General features: G+C 45.0%; 1 protein-coding gene across 2 annotated transcripts in view; it reads right to left on the bottom strand.

The window, feature by feature from the left end:
- Positions 1-20,863, bottom strand: part of steap2 (STEAP family member 2, metalloreductase) — a 106,238-nt gene that overhangs the window by 62,481 nt on the left and 22,894 nt on the right. The window contains exons 2-4 of one of the 2 annotated variants that reach the window (XM_041185106.1): positions 13,931-14,085; positions 1,180-1,224; positions 496-570 (exon numbers count right to left, since the gene is read on the bottom strand). The gene's annotated coding sequence lies outside the window, so the exon portion shown is untranslated. The remainder of the gene's footprint in view (positions 1-495; positions 571-1,179; positions 1,225-13,930; positions 14,086-20,863) is intronic. The other variant, XM_041185107.1, reaches the window with a different exon arrangement.

Raw genomic sequence — 20,863 nt, 5'->3', positions numbered from 1 at the left:
AAACACACAGCAGAAGATAATTTTTATTACACTCTTTGTACACTAGAAGCACAGCATGTTCACTAATAATTCTTGAAACAGGTTCTAAGTTAAACTTGACATAAAACTGGTTAGCGATGGAAATATTAATTGCTAAATAAATGCAAGACACAAAACAGTACAGCTTCACAGCAACATTTATACAAGCAGGAGGCCAAATGCAGCATTTGATTTGAATTCTTGAGGCATTTACATTGAAAATACATCAATGTACAGATATGGATTCTCAGGTTTATAATTATAAATCATATCACCCTCTGCTGATTATTACATTTTTTATAAAAATAAATAGTTATTGAAAAATGTAAGCATACAGGAAAAATTACTTACCTCAAAATGATCAAATATTTTAATTTACTAAAAAGCAAGGAGAAGCAACAAAAGACAACAAAATGCATCTAACTATGAGCAGAATGCTGCTTTCTAGAAAGACTAATGCAGGAATTGCTTACTGACCTCGCTGTAAAGCCACACCACCTCTTTTACTGATCTCCCCGGTTAAATACTGGATATGCCTAATGGAAATGTGATCTGATAGGAAAAAAAGAGGCCATTATTAACGTTAGGATGGTTGCATATATGACTTTGAGAAATGCTTTCTTATCCTGAATGACTGTTTTTTTGTTGGAAGGGAACATCAGGGACTCATCTGTATGCATATAGTGTCCTGTCCAGCAGCACGTCACAGTCCTACAGAGTGAGTCATTTATCAGCCCCCTTCCGTTGTTTCTCTTTCTCTCTCTCCCTCCCTCCCTCACTTCTCTTCCTCATATTTTCTGACACAGGGATGCAGTAATGAATCTAGAATGTTGGCCAGCAATTATTGTCATTGGAAATACATTAATAGCCTTCAGTTTTAGTTTAATATGAGATAAGTTTTGCTCATATTAGCAATAGTCATACACTCTAACAATATGCTTTTAACCAACATCTAACAAATAATATTTGCGGGATCAATAATTTCATAGATATCTATTTCATTCCTAACTCTGGATTACAACAGATCCAACTTAATATTGTCTGTATTTTTGATAAACACTTTACAAGTCTATAGATGGACTGAATTAATCACCCTCATTCATCCCCTCCCCTCCAAATAATAATAGATTGAAGACACAAAAATAAAAAAAAGTGACATACCTTCAAGCACAGCTCAAGCTTTTGTTGCTGGTATCAGAAAATATGCTACAAAAGATCGATATAACAATTCATTAATCACAAAGCCATTATTTCGTCACATATAGTACAGGTTTTTAATTGAACATGAGTTTTATCATGATATATATTTAGTGTTTTGTCACTGGATGTATTCTCTATTGAGACCAACGTGCTTATGAGGTGGGGCGGGAGGAAAAAGGAGAATCACTCTAAAACCAACATTAATTGCCCAATACTCAAATTTTTCATCTGAAATTGCCAATAACAATACTTCACCCTAAAGTCTTTCAGGCAGCATGCTAAACCAAGGTCCCATATCCAGGATGTAAAAGTTCCCATGGTATTTTGCTTTTTGAAACTTGCTTGCGTGCAACCTATTTTTAAGAAACATGATAGCTCGTACCTTTGCAGGTGTTAATATCTGTATATTTCTTCATTCTAAAGAGGGAGTGGTAAATTCAAATTAGCCACTGCCTTGAAAGTTCTTGTCTCATTTATGATTACCACTACGGGTTTCAGCACAGACATTTTACTAGTGAATTATGTTATGCAAATCAGAAACTTGATGAACATTTTGGTCAATAATCGGGTACTGCTTTGGACAACTGTAAAGATTTTCAGTGCGTTTCAAAATGATTTACTATCATATGCCCTCCAACCAAAGCTACATTCATGTCTATTTAGTTGCTTTTCAAATCAATGTACTTCCTGGAGTTATTTGCCCAACTTCTAGTCTTTTTGCCATTAACTCAAGTGTTCCCGAAGGTTCTGTAGCTCCTTTATATTCAGTACTGCCTCCAAACAACTTAACTTTTTTTGTAAATGATATTACGTTACATGCATCAATCTCCTTCAGAGGTATGCTACAGTGCTCATGACCTCTGGTATTCTCCCAACAGTCTGATAGGCTAAAAAGGGAAGACCATCTCTTCTGGTGGGGAAATTAGTTCCAAAAGCTGGACAAAGCAGCCTGCTTGATCGGGCACCTCATCAGCCACCTGAAGCATTCTCTCCCTTCATCACCGGTGCATTGTGGCAGCATCTACAAAATACACTGCAGCAACTCACCAAGGCTTCTTTGACAGCACCCTTCATACCTGCGACCTCCACCACCTAGAAGGACAAGGGCAGCAGATGCACAAAAACACCACCACCTGCAATTTCCCCTCCAAGTTACACACCATCTGACTTGGAACTATATCCTTAACTGTTGCTGGTAAAAGTCTTGGAACTCCCTTCCTAACAGCACTGTGGGTGTACCTACACCACATGGAGTGCAGTGGTCCATGGTGGCAGCTCATGACCACTTTCTCAAGGACAGTTAGGGATGGGCAATAAATGCTGGCTTTGCCAGAGTTGTCCACAGTCCTGAACAAATAAAAAAAGAGAAAAAATAACTTGATCAACAGTGAGTGAGAAGAGAGGTTCAGAGACATTTTGTGCAGTTGGATGTTACAGACTGTTACTTGCCTCAAAAAGTGGTTGAGGCAGAATTCATTCCAGCTTTTGAGGGAAAGCTGGATAAATACTGAAGCAGAGGGAAGTACAGGACTATAGGGAGAAGTTGGATTAGTTTTAGGTTGAAGAGCTAGCACAGACATTATGAGCTAAATGACCTACATGGGTTGAATAAACTGCTGAGTTATAAACCTCCACGGTTCAAAAGGTTTCAGTGGTGAATGCCTACCAAATTTGAGACCTTCTAAGTATTTAAAAGTCTGGGATCTGGAAACCTGCACACTCCAATTAAATTTGCAGCACAGTTTTGGTCCCGGGCATGTAAGTCCATGTAAGCATTCAGAGCTGGAGACTTTGTGACAAATGGCTCATCTCCCAACTCCCCAGCATCTTTCTACCAACTACAAAGCACAAATAAGGAGCAGGATGGAACTCTCCCCATGCCTGAAAAGGTGCAATTCCTCCAATTTTCAAGTTGTTTAACACTATCCAGAACAAAGCAGTTCACTTAACTGGCAACCCCCCCATTGTCTTAAACATCACACAGTCCGCCATTGCTGTACTGCATATGTGTACTATATACAAGACACACTATAGCTACTCACCAAGACTTCTTACATAGCATCTCCAAAACCTGTGACCTCCCAAAGCTAGAAAGACAAGCAGCAGGTGTATGGAAACATCATTACTTCCAGTTTCTCTTCAATGTCACACACCACTCAGCATATCACAGAATCACAGAATCTTAACGGCACAGAAGGAGGCCATTTGACCCATCATGTCTGCACCAGCTCTCCAAATTAGCGTTATGACATGACCTAGTGCCATCGTCCTGCCTCTTCCCCATACCTTTGCATATTGTTTCTATTCAAATAATCATCTGATGTCCTCTTGAATGCCTTGATTGAACCTGCCTCCACCACACTTCCAGGCAGTGCATTCCAGACCCGAGCCACTCATTGTGTGCAATAATTTTTGCTCATGTCACACTTACCTCTTTTGCAAATCACTTTAAATCTGTGCCATCTCATTCTTGATCATTTTATGAGTGAGAACAGCTTCTCCCTATCTACTCTGTTCAGCCCCCTCATGATTTGAAACATTTCTATCAAATCTCCTCTCAGCCTCCTTTGCTCCAAGGAGAACTGTCCCAACCTCTCCAATCTATCCTCACAGCTGAAGTTTCTCAAGCCTGGGACCATTCTTGTAAACCTCTTCTGCACTCTCTCCAATGTGTTCACATCCTTCCTATAATATGGTGCCCAGAACTGTACACAATATTCCAGCTGAGGTTTAACGAGTGTCCTATAAATTCAGCATAACCTCCCTGCTCTTGTACTCTATGTCTCTATTAAGAAAGCCCAGGATATTATATGCTTTATTAACTGCTCTCTCCACCTGTCCTGCCACCTTCAATGATCTAAGCATATATACAACCAAGTCGTTCTGCTCCTGCACCCCCATATATCACCATTACTTCATTCACACCAGATCAAAATCCTGGAACAACCTACCTAGTAGTACTGTGGCTGCACTTTCACCACACGAACTGCAGTGGTCTAAAATGGTGATCCACCACCACATTCTCAAAGGCAAATATAGCTCGATATCAATTACTGGTCATGCCAATGATGCCCACTTCCTGAGAAGGAACTACAAAAAAATTGACATAGGCTTAGCTATGCTGGCTGAACATGCTTGTACCCATGGCAATGGAAAGCAATTTTTCTAAGAAATGCATAATTGATATCTGCCACCTTCTTTGACTGAACATACATTTGTTTGAATTAGATGTATCTTCAGGATAAGGCAGACGCTGCACTCTATTCAGTATAAAATTAACTTCTAAGAAGTATCATGTTATGGAAAATCTAATCAACAAACTGAACTGTCAAATTGTGGTCACAACAGCTGAACACATTCCCATGCTGGAACAGGAATAACGTCACAAACACATTGGGCAGCATTTTCCCCCTGTTGTGGGGGAACGTACGGGAGCGGGGGCGGGCAGGTGGGTAACTGATCGGCGCCCCCAATTGGGGGCGCGCCACCATTTTACATGGGTGGGCCAATTAAGGCCCACCCAGTGTGACGTCCGCTTGGAAGTGCTGTGCGCTCCCTGTGTGGGTGGAGGGGGGATTCCCTGAGTCGGGAATGCGCTCTTTTGCGCGTGCATACGAAAGAGCGCAAAGTGCTGTCTCAGGGGGATGGGTTGAAGTTCTGAAAATTTTTTGAAGGACAGAAGAAAAATTCCTGACATGTCCCCTCATGTGACACTGTCACATGAGCTGGGCCATGTCAATTTCTTTTATTTAAATATTTATAAAAATTTTAATACCCTCATGAAAGCTTATCCCATCCATGGATGAGGTTTCATGTTTTTTCTAAAGGCTGCCTGGGCTCTTCACCTGCCCGCCAACCTTAAGGTAGGACGGGCAGTTCCATTAATCATTTTAATTACATTTTTTAATGGCCTTAATCGGCCTTTGACAGTTCAGTGGACGCGCAGCCAAAATGACATGGGGTGACATCGGGATGTATGCCCGACGTCACCCTGAGATATTTTATGTGTCAGCGTGTGGGCCTCACGCCCTGCTTACCGACCGGAAGATGCAGCCCATTACTTTTATTACTCTTCTCTTGTTCGGTTATGAATGTTATCCATACAACAATAGGTGTCACAATGCTTGCTTGGTGTCAAGACAGTGGATCACAGCCAAATTACTTATGGGCATACTGAATTTTTTGAAGAAGACATGTGTTTTTAAAAAAGAGCCTACAAGCAAAAGCTGGCTGAAAATGTAAAGTAACTATTTGCCGGGAAATTCCAAGTGGTTTCACTTGATCGTCCAGAAAACATGGAAGGCCGCACCTAAAAGATGTCAAGGCCTACTTCAGATAGAGACACTTGAGAGGGAGAGATGCAATGCAACAGACTGAACTATAATCTCTGTGGTTGCGGGGTCAATGGAGCCTGATTAACATCTCAACAGAAACCATCTCCTGTTGAGTTATATCTCAGAACATGGACATGATCTGAGTTGAAAGATCACCCAGAATGGGTGAAGGGCATGTTTATTTTTCCCTTCCAGGAATACACAAGAAAAGGTGTTAAAAAGCCAGCTGCAAACCCGGTCTGTGTGTTCTAGTTCTGGTGTTCTAGTTCTGATGTGCCAGTTCTGGTGTTCTAGTTCTGGTGTGCTAGCGTGTGCTGTGAAGGTCACAGCTAAAGAATATCAGCTAGGCATCCTTGCAGCTTGCCCGTAAAAAAAGTCTCTCTCTTTTGCTGCAGTAAAGTCACAAGTCAGCAAAACACAGTCAAGAAGCAAATAGCACTTCAGTTAACTTGCAGATCCTAGTGTCTCCAAACCAACTGCTCAACTGCTGAAGTCAGCTCTATTGGAATCACCCAACTTAACGACTGCAATGTTTCGCCATCTACTCCTCACGGACAAACAAAAGACCGATTCGTATATCTTATTTAATTTTTATTTTTGGACTCAACTTCTCATTTCTAATCTGTATGTATGTTGAGTTTGTATTATTTCTTTCCTCGGGCTTTTAGTGACTAATAAATTTATTCTTTGACTCAAGGAAGCCTAGTTAAATTGGCTCCTCTTAAAACATAGGTCAGAATTTAGCTCTTGTGGGAGGGGCTTGGCAGGGGCGGGCGGGAGCGGTCGAGAAGCCAACCACCGCCCGCGATCAAGGCCGGAAGGCGATTTCATGCTGGCGGGCCAATTAAGGCCTGCCCAGCATGAAACGCGAACGGCAGTGCTCAGTGCTACCTGTGTGGAGGGGGGGTTGGAGGGCGACTAAGGCGAGCCTGAATTTCATGTGTACACGCGAGTGCGTGTTTGATAATCTCCCTGAGGCACAGAGCTGTCTCAAGGAGATGAAGAATTTTTAAAAAAAGGGAATGAAGAACATTATAAAACATGTCCCCTCATGTCACATGAGCAAGGACATGTTATTAATTCAATTTTAAAATTTTTATTTTATTTTTATTAGCTTTAGGAAACATCATCCCATCTGTTGATGAGCCTTCCTAAAAAGTGCAAAGGCCGCTTAGCCTTTTCGCCTGCCTGCCAACCATTAGGGTGGATGGGCAGCAAAAAATTTCTTTTTATTATCTTGTTAATGGCCTTAATATTACATGGAAATCTAAAAATTGTGTCTTAGATTTGCAACAATTTCAAATTCTGGACTAAATTTTAAAAGTGCGTGAAGGTACAAAACGAAAGCACATTCTAACAACAACACAATTCAGATTCTAGAAAACAGATTGTAATCAATGAGGAAAATGTAACTGAACCAGTAACTTTGGGCTATAAAAGTGATTATAATGAGAGTTTTTAATTTTTACAAGACTGGAAGAAACAAAACAACTCAAATTGTGAAGGCAGTAAATTTCCAGAGTGCATTCCAGGTAGTTTTCCAGAACAATGTGTTTTAGAACTGACAACAGAACAGGCCATAATGGATATGATGAATAATGAACCAGAATCAGTCAACAATCTGTTGGTAAGGGAGCTTCTTGCAAACACTGCCCATAATATGGTTAAATTTGTTAATAGATTTGAGCAGAAGAAACAAGAGTCACTAATCAAGGCTTTAAATTCAAGCAAAGCAAATTTTGATTCAAAACCTATACAAGCCATTAAAAGGCATGTACTCCATTTTTGTAGTTAAACAAAAACGGTCATCAAATGAGGTGACAGTATAAAGAGGTTTCCACAAAAGCAAGGACAAGTGAAAATCCAGTAAACTGGGGGCACTATAAAAAGCAATAAAAAGAAACAAAGAGAATAATGAGGTGAAAAGAAAGATTACGGATACAAACTTGCAAGAATGCTTGGCCTAAATAGCCAAGTGGTTATGGTACTGGGCTTGTATCCCCAAGATCAAGAGTTCAAATCTTACAATGGCAAACAATGTAACTTCATCTGAATAGGAACAGATGGAAACGTGTTTGTACTCGAAAGAGTTACAAACTTGCAAGGGATATCAGAGCTAACAGCATGGTTTTATAAGGTGCTGTGTTCCCAACAACACCCTCCATCTCCCCGACTGAAAGGTCGGCCAAGAACATGTCCATTCAAAAGCCAACTGCTCCACAGCCAATCTTGAATGTACCCACACTCCCCTTCAGCATTCTTTCTCCTGACATCCATTTAAAACCAAGGGCTGGGTTTGATGGACTCCGTCGGATTGTTTGAATGCTGGGGGAGGGGGGGTGCGGCAGGGGGGCTCTTAAAATGCAGTCCACGGTCCATAGCCTGCCCATTGCCTTCCCGCCCACTCTTGACCTTTTTCCCATTTTAGGGTGAGCAGTGGAGGCTCAGCAGGCCTATTTGCTCTTGGACCTATTAAGACCCTTACATGGCCAATTAATGACATTTAAGTGCCTCATCCCACCCCTGCCACTATTTTACCTATGGCAGAGGTAGGCCCAGACCAAGTGGATAGCTTTTACTGTGTAGGCTGGTGTCAGGCAGGAGGGGGGGGCGGGGGGCAGCAGGGAACCTCCTTTGGTTGGGGTCCCCGGTGCCCATCAGAGACACCTCCCCTTAAGGTCATATCGGAGTGGTGTTAATTCCTTTAAGGTAAGACTTCCAACCCCCATCTGGGGAGCAAATCCCTCCTTAGAGAGCTGCTGGCCAATCTGATTGGCCGAAAGCTCTGTAGTCCCAGCAGTGCCAGATTCAAGTGGTGGCCACTTCTGAGACTATAGGCAGCCCTGAAGAAGAGGTTATGGAGCTTAGACTGCCAGATTAAATCTGAGGTATCAGCAGGGCCTGGCTGATTGAGGGCAGTTGGGTGCTGGATTTGAGGCGCCAGGATGGAGGGTTAAATGGAAGGATTTGACCTTAAGGGGAGATGTCGCCAATGGGCACAGGGGGACATTCATCAAAGGAGGTTCCCTGCCCCCCTTCCTGCCTGACACCAGCCTGTGCAGTAACGTCTACCCACTTGGCTTGGGCCTACCTCTGCCATAGGTAAAATAGTGGCAGGGGCGGGATGAGGCCATTAAGTGGTCATTAATTGGCTACTTAAGGTTCTTAATAGGTTCAAGAGCGAGTGGGCCTCCTGACCCTCCACTGCTCACCCTAACTGGGAAACAGGTCGGGGGTGGGCAGGCCATGAATTGCATTTTAAGAGCCCCTCCCCCTGCCTTCAAACACATCGGCAGGGTCCATCAAATCCAGCCCATGGTTTTAAATGCATGTTAACAGTAAGAATGCTAAGGGGAATGTGGGTACACTCGAGGTTTATTCATGCAAATCTACACTGGCTGTTAAGAAAATAACCGGCTTATTAAATGAGTACCTTGCATTTGCTCTTACAGCAGAAGAAGAGAATGAAATTAGGAAGTACAGCAGGTGGTGTGGAATGGAGGAGGAAGTTGGAAAAGGAATACAGACAGAGAAAATTAATGGGCAAAAGTAAGGGACATTGAGTTCAATATGGAGAACCGTGAGGTTATCCACTTTCGATCTGACAAAGACAAACAGGAATGTTTTCTTAATGGGGAGAGACTAGAAGCTGTGGAGCAGCAAAAAAATTTAACATGCATGTGTACAAATTACTAAAATTTAGTGTACAGCTACAAAAGTAACTAAAACAGGCTAATGGAATGTTGGTAAAAACAAAAAATTGCGGATTCTAGAAATCCAAAACAAAAACAGAATTACCTGGAAAAACTCAGCAGGTCTGGCAGCATTGGCGGAGAAGAAGAGTTGACGTTTCGAGTCCTCATGACCCTTCAACTGAACTGAGTGAATATTAGGAGACGGGTGAAATATAAGCTGGTTTAAGGTAGTGGTGGTGGTGGTGGAGGGGGCGGTGGGGGTGGGGGGGGGGGGGAGAGGGGAGAAGTGGAGGGGGGTGCTGTGGTTGTAGGGACAAGCAAGCAGTGATAGGAGCAGATATTCTATTATTTAGATATTATCTAAACGAATGTGCTAATTAAGAATGGAGGGCAGGACATTCAAGGTACAGCTCTAGTGGGGTGGGATGGAAAGACTAGCGGGGCATACAAGTTTTAGAAATAACAGAAATAGGTGGGAAAAGAAAAATCTATATAAATTATTGGAAAAAACAAAAGGAAGGGGGAAGAAATGGAAAGGGGGTAGGGATGGAGGAGGAGTTCAAGATCTAAAGTTGTTGAATTCAATATGCAGTCCGGAAGGCTGTAAAGTGCCTAGTCAGAAGGTGAGGTGCTGTTCCTCCAGTTTGCATTGGGTTTCACTGGAACAATGCAGCAAGCCAAGGACAGACATGTGGGCAAGAGAGCAGGGTGGAGTGTTAAAATGGCAAGCGACAGGAAGGTTTGGGCCTTTCTTGCGGACAGACCGCAGGTGTACTACAAAGCGATCGCCCAGTCTACGTTTGGTCTCTCCAATGTAGAGGAGACCACATTGGGAGCAACGAATGCAGTAGACTAAGTTGGGGGAAATGCAAGTGAAATGCAGCTTCACTTGAAAGGAGTGTTTGGGCCCTTGGACGGTGAGGAGAGAGGAAGTGAAGGGGCAGGTGTTGCATCTTTTGTGTGGGCATGGGGAGGTGCCATAGGTAGGGGTTGAGGAGTAGGGGGTGATGGAGGAGTGGACCAGGGTGTCCTGGAGGGAACGATCCCTACGGAATGCCGCCAGTGGGGTGGAGGGAAGATGTGTTTGGTGGTGGCATCATGCTGGAGTTGGCGGAAATGGCAGAGGATGATCCTTTGAATGCAGAGGCTGGTGGGGTGATAAGTGAGGACAAGGGGGACCCTATCATATTTCTGGGAGGGAGGAGAAGGCGTGAGGGGGGATGCGCGGGAGATGGGCTGGACCTGGTTGAGGGCCCTGTCAACGACCGTGGGTGGAAAACCTCAGTTAAGGAAGAAGGAGGACATGTCAGAGGAACTGTTTTTGAAGGTAGCATCATCAGAACAGATGTGACGGAGGCGAAGGAACTGAAAGAATGGGATGGAGTCCTTACATGATGTGGGGTGTGAGGAGCTGTAGTCGAGGTAGCTGTGGGAGTCGGTGGGCTTGTGATGGATATTGGTGGACAGTCTATCACCAGAAATTGAGACAGAGAGGTCAAGGAAGGGAAGGGAAGTGTCAGAAAAGGACCATGTGAAAATGATGGAGGGGTGGAGATTGGAAGCAAAATTAATAAATTTTTCCAAGTCCCGACAAGAGCATGAAGCCTCACCGAAGTAATCATCGGTGTACTGGAGAAAGAGTTGTGGGAGTGGGCCGGAGTAGGACTGGAACAAGGAATGTTCCCCACACCCCATGAAGAGACAGGCATAGCTGGGGCCCATGCAGGTACCCATAGCCACACCTTTTATTTGGAGCAAGTGAGAGGGGTTAAAGGAGAAATTGTTCAGTGTGAGAACAAGTTCAGCCAGACGGAGGAGAGTAATGGTGGATGGGGATTGTTCGGGCCTCTGTTCGAGGAAGAAGCTAAGGGCCCTCAGACCATTATGGTCATCGACACCAACACCCATCTAGGACCCTCCACCCCTGCCTGTCCCACCGTCCCCACCCCATCTTCCAATCCCAGCCCCAGCCGTGTATTCACTATACCCCCTGACCTTCCCCTCTCCGACGCTAAACGTTCAGTGCTCAGCAAAGGACTTAGTTTCATACCCTTACGCCCTCACCTTAATGAATTTCGGGCTCGGCACGATGCTGAATTCTTCTTCTGCCGTCTTTGTCTCCGTGCTCACTTCTTTGGGCAGCAGTACTCTCCCCAATCAACGGATCCTTTTACCCACCTCCAATATTCTCCCTCCACCTGGACCCCTCCCTCAGGATTCTTACCTTCTCTTGATCTTTTCATTGAGAACTGTTGGTGTGACATCAGTCCTCCCAATTTCTCTGCTCCTCTCACCCACTCTAATCTCTCTCTCTCTGAACTTACTGCACTCCGTTCTCTCAGGTCCAACGCCAACATTGTCATCAAACCTGCTGCTGTTGTTGTCTGGAGCACTGACCTCTACCTTGCAGAGGCTGAGCGTCAACTCACAGACACTTCCTCCTACCTCTCCCTGGACCATGACCTGACCACTGAACATCAAGCCATTGTTTCCAGGACTGTCACCAACCTCATCTCCTCTGGAGATCTTCCTCCCACAGCTTCCAACCTGAAAGTCGCCCAACCTCGGACGACCCGCTTCTACCTCCTACCCAAAATCCACAAACAGAACTGTCCTGATAGACCGATCATGTCAGCCTGTTCCTGCCCCACGGAACTCATTTCTTGTTATCTTGACTCCCTTCTCTCTCACCTTGTCCAGTCCCTTCCCACCTACATCCGTGATTCCTCTGACACCTTACGTCACATCAACAATTTCCAGTTCCCTGGCCCCAATCGCTTCCTCTTCACCATGGATGTCCAATCCCTCTACACCTCCATCCCCCACCAGGATGGTCTGAGGGCCCTTAGCTTCTTCCTTGAACACAGGACCGAACAATCCACATCCACGACTACTCTCCTCTGTCTGGTTGAACTTGTTCTCACACTCAACAATTTCTCCTTCAACTCCTCTCACTTCCTCCAAATAAAAGGTGTGGCTATGGGTACCTGCATGGGCCCCAGTTATGCCTGTCTCTTTATGGGATATGTGGAACATTCCTTGTTCCAGTCCCACTCCAGCCCACTCCCACAACTCTTTCTCCGGTACATCGATGATTACTTCGGTGCTGCTTCATGCTCTCGTCGGGACTTGGAAAAATTTATTAATTTTGCTTCCAATCTCCACCCCTCCATCATTTTCACATGGTCCATCTCTGACACTTCCCTTCCCTTCCTTGACCTTTCAGTCTCAATTTCTGGTGATAGACTGTCCACCAATATCCATTACAAGCTTACCGACTCCCACAGCTACCTCGACTACAGCTCCTCACACCCCGCTTCCTGTAAGGACTCCATCCCATTCTCTCAGTTCCTTCGCCTCCATTGCATCTGTTCTGATGATGCTACCTTCAAAAACAATTCCTCTGACATGTCCTCCTTCTTCCTTAACCGAGGTTTTCCACCCAAGGTCGTTGACAGGGCCCTCAACCGTGTCCGGCCCATCTCCCGCGCATCCGCCCTCACGCCTTCTCCTCCCTCCCAGAAACATGATAGGGTCCCCCTTGTCCTCACTTATCACCCCACCAGCCTCTGCATTCAAAGGATCATCCTCTGCCATTTCCGCCAACTCCAGCATGATGCCACCACCAAACACATCTTTCCTTCACCGCCCCCGGCGGCATTCTGTAGGGATCGTTCCCTCCGGGACAACCTGGTCCACTCCTCCATCACCCCCTACTCCCCAATCCCCTCCTATGGCACCTCCCCATGTCCACGCAAAAGATGTAACACCTGCCCCTTCACTTCCTCTCTCCTCACCATCCAAGGGCCCAAACACTCCTTTCAAGTGAAGCAGCATTTCACTTGCATTTCCCCCAACTTAGTCTACTGCATTCGTTGCTCCCAATGCGGTGTTCTCTACATTGGAGAGACCAAACATAAACTGGGCGACCGCTTTGCAGAACACCTGCGGTCTGTCCGCCCTGTCGCTTGCCATTTTAACACTCCACCCTGCTCTCTTGCCCACATGTCTGTCCTTGGCTTGCTGCATTGTTCCAGTGAAGCCCAACGCAAACTGGAGGAACAGCACCTCATCTTCTGACTAGGCACTTTACAGCCTTCCGGACTGAATATTGAATTCAACAACTTTAGATCGTGAACTCCCTCCTCCATCCCCACCCCCTTTCCGTTTCTTCCCCCTTCCTTTAGTTTTTTCCAATAATTAAAATAGATTTTTCTTTTCCCACCTATTTCCATTATTTTTAAATCTTGTATGCCCTGCTAGTCTTTCCACCCCACCCCCACTAGAGCTGTACCTTGAGTGCCCTGCCCTCCATTCTTAATTAGCACATTCGTTTAGATAATATCACCACCTTCAACACCTCTTTGTTCCTTTGTCTGTGACATCTTTTGATTATCTGCTCCTATCACTGCTTGCTTGTCTCTACAACCACACCACCCCCCAACTTCTCTCCCCCCACCCCCCACCCACACCCCCACATTAAACCAGCCTATATTTCACCCCTCTCCTAATATTCACTCAGTTCTGTTGAAGGGTCATGAGGACTCGAAACGTCAACTCTTTTCTTCTCCGCCAATGCTGCCAGACCTGCTGAGTTTTTCCAGGTAATTCTGTTTTTGTAATGGAATGTTGGTCCTTATCTTAATGAGGCAGATATACAAAAGGGAGGAAGCTATACTTTACCTGTACAGGAACGTTGGTCCAGTACCATTACAAGCACTGTATCCAGTTTTGGCCACTAAGCCTTAAAAAAATATACTGGCCTTGGAAACAGTACAGTACTTTTTTTAAAGTTTGTTGATGGGATGTGGGTGTCAGTGGCAAGGTGAGAATGGAAACTGTGAAAAGAACACAAAGAGGCTGCATAAGAGATACAGAAAGATTAGGTGAGTGAGCAGCAAGGTGGCAGATGCAGTATATGGTGAGGAAGCATGAGGTTACTCACTTTGGTATAAAAGTAAAAAAAGCAGAACATTTTTTAAAAAGGCATGAATCTTCGAAATGTTGATAGTCAGAGGCTTGGGGCAGAAGTTAACATCCAACCCGTGTGTCCAACCCGATCAAGCATAAAATCGCACAAGATGACATTAGGCAAGGGTCCCAATATCATTGCGCACTTGCGCGATATTTCGCTCGGGAGGCGCGCACAAAAGTCAGATGCATACCCGCCAACAACGAAGAGGGTAATTTCGCAATTGCCTCTAATTTTTCATTGCCCGTCCAACCTTATGTTTGGCGAATGGATGAATTGGCCAGGCGGCCTTTACACTTTTCATCAAACTTCATCCAAGGGCGGGATGAATTCTCCGATATGAAGTAAAATTAAAAAAATATATTTGGATAGCATTTTTATGTGGCATGCTTTGTGCTTGATTGTGATGCATGGACACTTTTTTGCAGTTTTTTAACCCTTTCTTTCATCGTTTGCAGGTCTGCAGCTCCCTGAGACAACTGTCTGCCTTCAGGGAGCTCTCTCGCAGCGCAGAGCCATGCTGGCGATGATGTCATCACCCACCCTCTTCCTGCCCCCACACCCCGGCAGCACTGAGCTTTTCACTAAGCTTTTCCTACTGGCTGGCTGTTAATTGGCCAGCCAGCATGAAATCGTAGTCGGGGCCAATCGTAGTTGGGGGTCCGTTTCCTGGCCGCTCCTGAACCCATCGATTGCGTATGCCCACTAAGGGTAACATTCAGGCTTTGATTTACTTGTATAAGGAACACAAAAAGTTAGCATGCAGGCACAACAAACCATTAGAAAGGCAAATGCATATTGGCCTTTATTACAAGGTGCAAGGAAGTCTTGTTACGAATGTAAAGGGCTTTGGACCGACCACATCTAGAGTATTGGGTGCAATTTTGGTCTCCATAGCGAAGTAAGGATATACTTGCCCTGGAGGTGGTAAGTTGCAGTTTCATTAGATTGGTTCCTGTGATGAGGGAATTATCCTATGATGAGGGGCTTACTAAATTGGGCATATACTTTCTGGAGTTTAGAAGAATAAGAGGTGACCTCATTGAAACAAGCAATGCTGCCAGACCTGCTGAGTTTTTCCAGGTAATTCTGTTTTTGTTTTGGATTTCCAGCATCCGCAGCTTTTTGTTTTTAAGATTCTGAAGGGCATGGCTGTGCGCTGCGAGAGAGCTCCCTGAAGGCAGACAGCTGTCTCAGGGAGCTGCAGTCCTGCAAAAGATGAAAGAAAGGTTTAAAAAGCTGCAAAAAAATGTCCATGCATCACAATCAAGCACAAAGCATGCCACATAAAAATGCTATCCAAATATATTTATTTCTATTTTACTTTCCAATCCCCTTTTTTCCAATAATTTATATATATTTTTATTTTCCCACTATTTCTATTTTTTAAAAATGTATTTCCATCCATTGTTTTATCGCTACCTTTTAGCTTATTTCGATCCCTTCCCCCCACCCCACCCCCGCTAAGGCTACCTGTACCTTGCTCGTCCTGCTTTCTACTCTTAATATCACCATTAGCACATTTCTTAGCTAAAGTCATAGTCTCCCAACCTCAGACGGCCCGGTTCTACCTCCTACCCAAAATCCACAAACAGGTCTGTCCTGGCAGACCGATCATGTCAGCCTGTTCTTGCCCCACTGAACTCATTTCTTGCTAACTTGACTCCATTCTCTCTCCCCTTGTCTAGTCTCTTCTCACCTACATCCACGATTCCTCTGACACCCTACATCATATCAACAATTTCCAGTTCCCTGGCCCCAACCGCCTCCTCTTCACCATGGACGTCCAATCCCTCTACACCTCCACCCCCACCGGGATGGTCTGAGGGTTCTCCGCTTCTTCCTAGAACAGAGGCCCGAACAATCCCCATTCACCACTACTCACGTCCGTCTGGCTGAACTTGTTCTCTCACTGAACAATTTCTCCTTAAACTCCTCTCACTTTCTCCAAATAAATGGTGTGGCTATGGGTACCCTCATGGGCCCCAGTTATGACTGTCTCTTTATGGGGTATGTGGAACATTCCTTGTTCCAGTCCTACTCCGGCCCACTCCCACAATTCTTTCTCTGGTACATCGATGACTGCTTCGGTGCTGCTTCATGCTCTTGTCTGGACCTGGAAACATTTATTAATTTTGCTTCCATTTTCCACCCCTCCATCATTTTCATATGGTCCATCTCTGACACTTCCCTTCCCTTCCTTGACCTCTCTGTCTCAATTTCTGGTGATAGACTGTCCACCAATATTCATTACAAGCCTACTGACTCCCACCGCTACCTTCACTACAGCTCCTCACACCCCGCTTCCTGTAAGGACGCCATCACATTCTCTCAGTTCCTTCGCTTCCGTCACATCTGTTCTGATGATGCCACTTTCAAAAACAGTTCCTCCGACATGTCTTCCTTCTTCCTTAACTGAGGTTTTCCACCCACAGTTGTTGACAGGACCCTCAGCCGTGTCTGGCCCATCTCCCGCGTATCCGCCCTAACGCCTTCTCCTCCCTTCCAGAAACATGATAGGATCCCCTTTGTCCTCACTTATCACTCCACCAGCCTCCGCATTCAAAGGATCATCCTCCGCCATTTCTGCCAACTCCAGCATGATGCCACCACCAAACACATCTTCCCTTCACCCCCCCTCGGCGGCATTCCGCAGAGATTGTTCCCTCCAGGACACCCTGGTCCACTCCTCCATCACACCCAACACCTCAACCCCCCTCCCACAGCACCTTCCCATGCAATCGCAGAAGGCACAACACCTGCCCCTTTACTTCCCCCCTCCTCACCGTCCAAGGGCCTAAACACTCCTTTCAAGTGAAGCAGCATTTCACTTGCACTTCCCTCAATTTAGTTTACTGCATTCGCTGCTCCCAATGCAGTTTCCTCTACATTGGAGAGATCAAATGCAGACTAGGTGACCGCTTTGTGGAACACCTTCAGTCTGTCCGCAATCATGACCCAGACCTTCCTGTCGCTTGCCATTTCAATACACCACCCTGGTCTCATGTCCACATGTCCGTCCTTGGCCTGCTGCAATGCTCCAGTGAAGCTCAACGCAAACTGGAGGAACAGCACCTCATCTTCCGACTAAGCACTTTACAGCCTTCCAGACTGAATATTGAGGTCAACAACTTTAGATCATGAACTCTCTCCTCCATCCCCATCCCCTTTCTGATCCCCCTTTTTCCAATAACTTATACATATTTTTCTTTTCTCACCTATTTTCATTATTTTTAAATGTATTTCTATCCATTGTATTATCTCTACCTTTTAGCCTATTTTGATCCCCCCACCCCACCCCCACTAGGGCGACCTGTACCTTACTCATCCTGCTTTCTACCCTTAATGTCACCATTAGCACATTTCTTTTAGCTAATATCACCACCGTCAACACCTCTTTGTCCTTTTGTCTTTGACATCTTTTGGCAATCTCCAAATATCACTGGCCCTCTATCCAGCTATACCTGTCCCCCCCCCCCTTAAACCAGCTTATATTTTACCTCTTTTCTATTTTTCCTTAGTTTTGATGAAGTCATTCGGACTTGAAACGTTAACTGTGTTCCTCTCCGCCAATGCTGTCAGACCTGCCGAGATTTTCCAGTATTTTTGTTTTTGTTTAAGATTCTGAAGGGGCCTGATAGGGTAGACACTGAGAGGTTGTTTCCCTTAACTGGGAAATCCAGAACAAGGGGGCACAACCTGAGGGTAAGAAGTCGATCATTTAGGACTGAGATGAGAAGAAATTTCTTCACTTAGAGGTTGTGAATATTTGAAATTCGCTACCCCAGAGGATTCTGGATGCTCTATCATTGACTTTATTCAAGGCTGGGATAGACTTTTGATCTTTCAGAGAATCAAAGGATATGGGAAGCTGGCTGAAAAGTGGAGTTGAAGCAGAAGATCGGCATGATGGAAATAAATGGTGAAGGCCAGGCAGTCTACTACTCCTCCTATTTCTTATGCTCTGTTCTTATTTATAAATGCTGCTTTATGGCACTGTTGATAACACCTTCCATCACTTTGCTGATGAAGGGAGATAACTGATCAGACTTGATTTGTCCTGCTTTTTGTAGACAGGATATACCTGAACAATTTTCCACATTGTCAGGTAGATGTCAGTGTTGTAGCTGTCCTAGAAGAGGTTGGCTAGTGGCATGGCTAGCTTTGGAGCAGGAATCTTTAGCACTACAGCAAGATGCTATAAGGAACAATGGTCTTTGCTAAATCCAGATAAGTCAGCCATTTCTTCATATCATATGTAATGAATCTAATTAGTTGAAGACTGGCATCCATGATGGCAGGCCCTCTTATGGAGACTGAGATGGATCATCCACTTGGTACTTCTTTCTGGCTGAAGATGATTGCAAAAAATAAGACAGACGTTTTTGCACTCACTTGCTGGGCTCTGCCAGCATTCATAAGAACATAAGAAATAGGAGCAGGAGTAGGCCATTCAGCTCCTCAAGCCTGCCCCGCCATTCAATAAGATCATGGCTGATCTGCCCCAGGCCTCACCTCCTCTTTTGTGCCAGCTCCTCATAGCCCTCAACTCCCCAATATTTCAAAAACCTATTTACCTCCTCATTAAATACTTTCAGTAATATAGCCTCCACAACTCTCTGGGGTAGAGAATTCCAGATATTCACTACCCTCTGAGAGGAGAAATTCCTTCACAACTCAATTTTAAATGAGTGTCCCCTTATTCTATAACTATGTCCCCTGGTTCGAGATTTCGCCATTAGTGGAAACATCTTCCCAACATCTATCCTGCCAAGCCCTCTCAGAATCTTGTACGTTTCAATAAGATCACCCCTTATTCTTCAAAACTCTAATGAATAAAGGCCTGTTTAGCTGTTCTTGATGAGTCAACACCTTCAACCCAGGAATCAGCCTAGTGAATCTCTTTTGAACTGCCTCCAATGCCAGTAAATCCTTTCTTAAATACAGGGACCAAAACTGTACACAGTGTTCTAGGTGTGGCCTCACCAATGCCCTGTTATAACAAGACTTCCCTATTTTTAAACTCCAACCCCCTAGCAATACTGGCCAAAATTCCATTTGCCTTCTGTTACATACAGGATGGAGATGTTTGTGGAGTCCTGTTAGGTCTTTAATTTACCACCAACATTCACGACTGAATGTGACAGGACTTCAAAGCTTTGATAGGATCACTTGGCTGTGGCATAATTTAGCTCTGTTCAAGCTGCTTCTGCTGTTCAACATGAATATGGTCCTGTGTTGTAGCCTCACCAGGTTGGGGCCTCATTTTTAGGTAAGCCAAGTGCTGCTTCTGGCATGCTTCCTACTCTCCTTATTGAACCAGGGTAGGTCTGCTGGCTTTGTGGTAATAGTAGTGAGTGTATGCCAGACCATGAACTTACATATTGTGATTGAATACAATTCTGCTGCTATTGGCTCACAGTGCCTCATGGATGTCCAGTCTTAAGTTGCTGGATTTCTTCTGAATCTGTCACATTTCATACAGTGATAGTGCCACACAACAAGATGGAGTGTATCTTCAATGTGAAGACAGGGCTTTGTCTCTATTCAACTGTACAGAAATGACACCTGCCAATACTGTGATGGGTAGATTGCTGAGGATGAAGTCAAGTGTAGTTTCACTGAACCTGGGCCTAATGGGTTAAATTATGAGGGCATTATGAATGCAATGTGGCTTCCATTCCTTTGGTATAGAAGAAAGTCCTGGTGTAAGCCAAGTCCTGAAATGGCCTGGGAAGTTAAACTTCAGATGCACTGCCCTGGACCCTCCATGAAGGTCTCCAATATGGATTTCAGTGTCAGAGACTTGGGCCAGAAAGGTTGGACTTACCTGCCCACTTACCCTGGTTAATATCCGATATATCTCAGTAATTAGTCAACATAACAGAAATGTGTATCACAATTGACCCCTCTGGCAATAAAATCACACCCCAGCCTGATTCTCTCTCCCACCACTAACTCCCAACCCGACCGCACTATCAGCTCTGGCCCAGCCAACCCCCTGACCTGCCTGTCTAACTCAACTACTCACTCACCCACCCACTGAAAGACAAGACCTTTAAAAACTTACCTGAATACAGCAGCTAGTGTCATAAAAAGGGGCCATGTCCTCTCTTTCTCTTATGCTTGCCAAACTAGCTCTGGAAAGTCTGTGCTGTCCCATTTCTGCTGCTGGTGGGATTAGAAGTCCCGGCTGAAAACGTGCAGTATAGTCGGGGCGCAAAAAACTCCATGGGCAGCAACAATGGGCCCAGTATTGCCCCTGACTGAAAGATCTGGGCCTATATGATGCACAGATGAGTGGGGTGCCTTGGCGTGTGCCTTGGCTCATTCTTCCAGAATAAAAGGTCTACACACCCATCACATCCCCACTCTATCGTTACCAGCAAATCAGGGGATCAACCCTGGTTTAATGAAGAGTTCAGGAGGGTATGCCAGGAACAGTATCAGGCATACCTAAAAATGAGGTGTCAACATACAACACAGGACTACTGGCATGCTAAACGGCATAAGAGCATGCAATAGACAGAGCTAAGCAATTCCACAACCTACAAATCAGATCTAAGCTTTGCAGTTCATCTCGGCCTCCTCCGGAGGGTCCCAGCATCTTAGCTGCCAGTCTTCAGCCAATTCAATTCACTCAA

Source organism: Carcharodon carcharias, chromosome 3, assembly GCF_017639515.1.
Source record: "Carcharodon carcharias isolate sCarCar2 chromosome 3, sCarCar2.pri, whole genome shotgun sequence".
Lineage (NCBI taxonomy): Eukaryota > Metazoa > Chordata > Chondrichthyes > Lamniformes > Lamnidae > Carcharodon > Carcharodon carcharias.
This window is presented reverse-complemented; position numbering and strand designations above follow the sequence as displayed.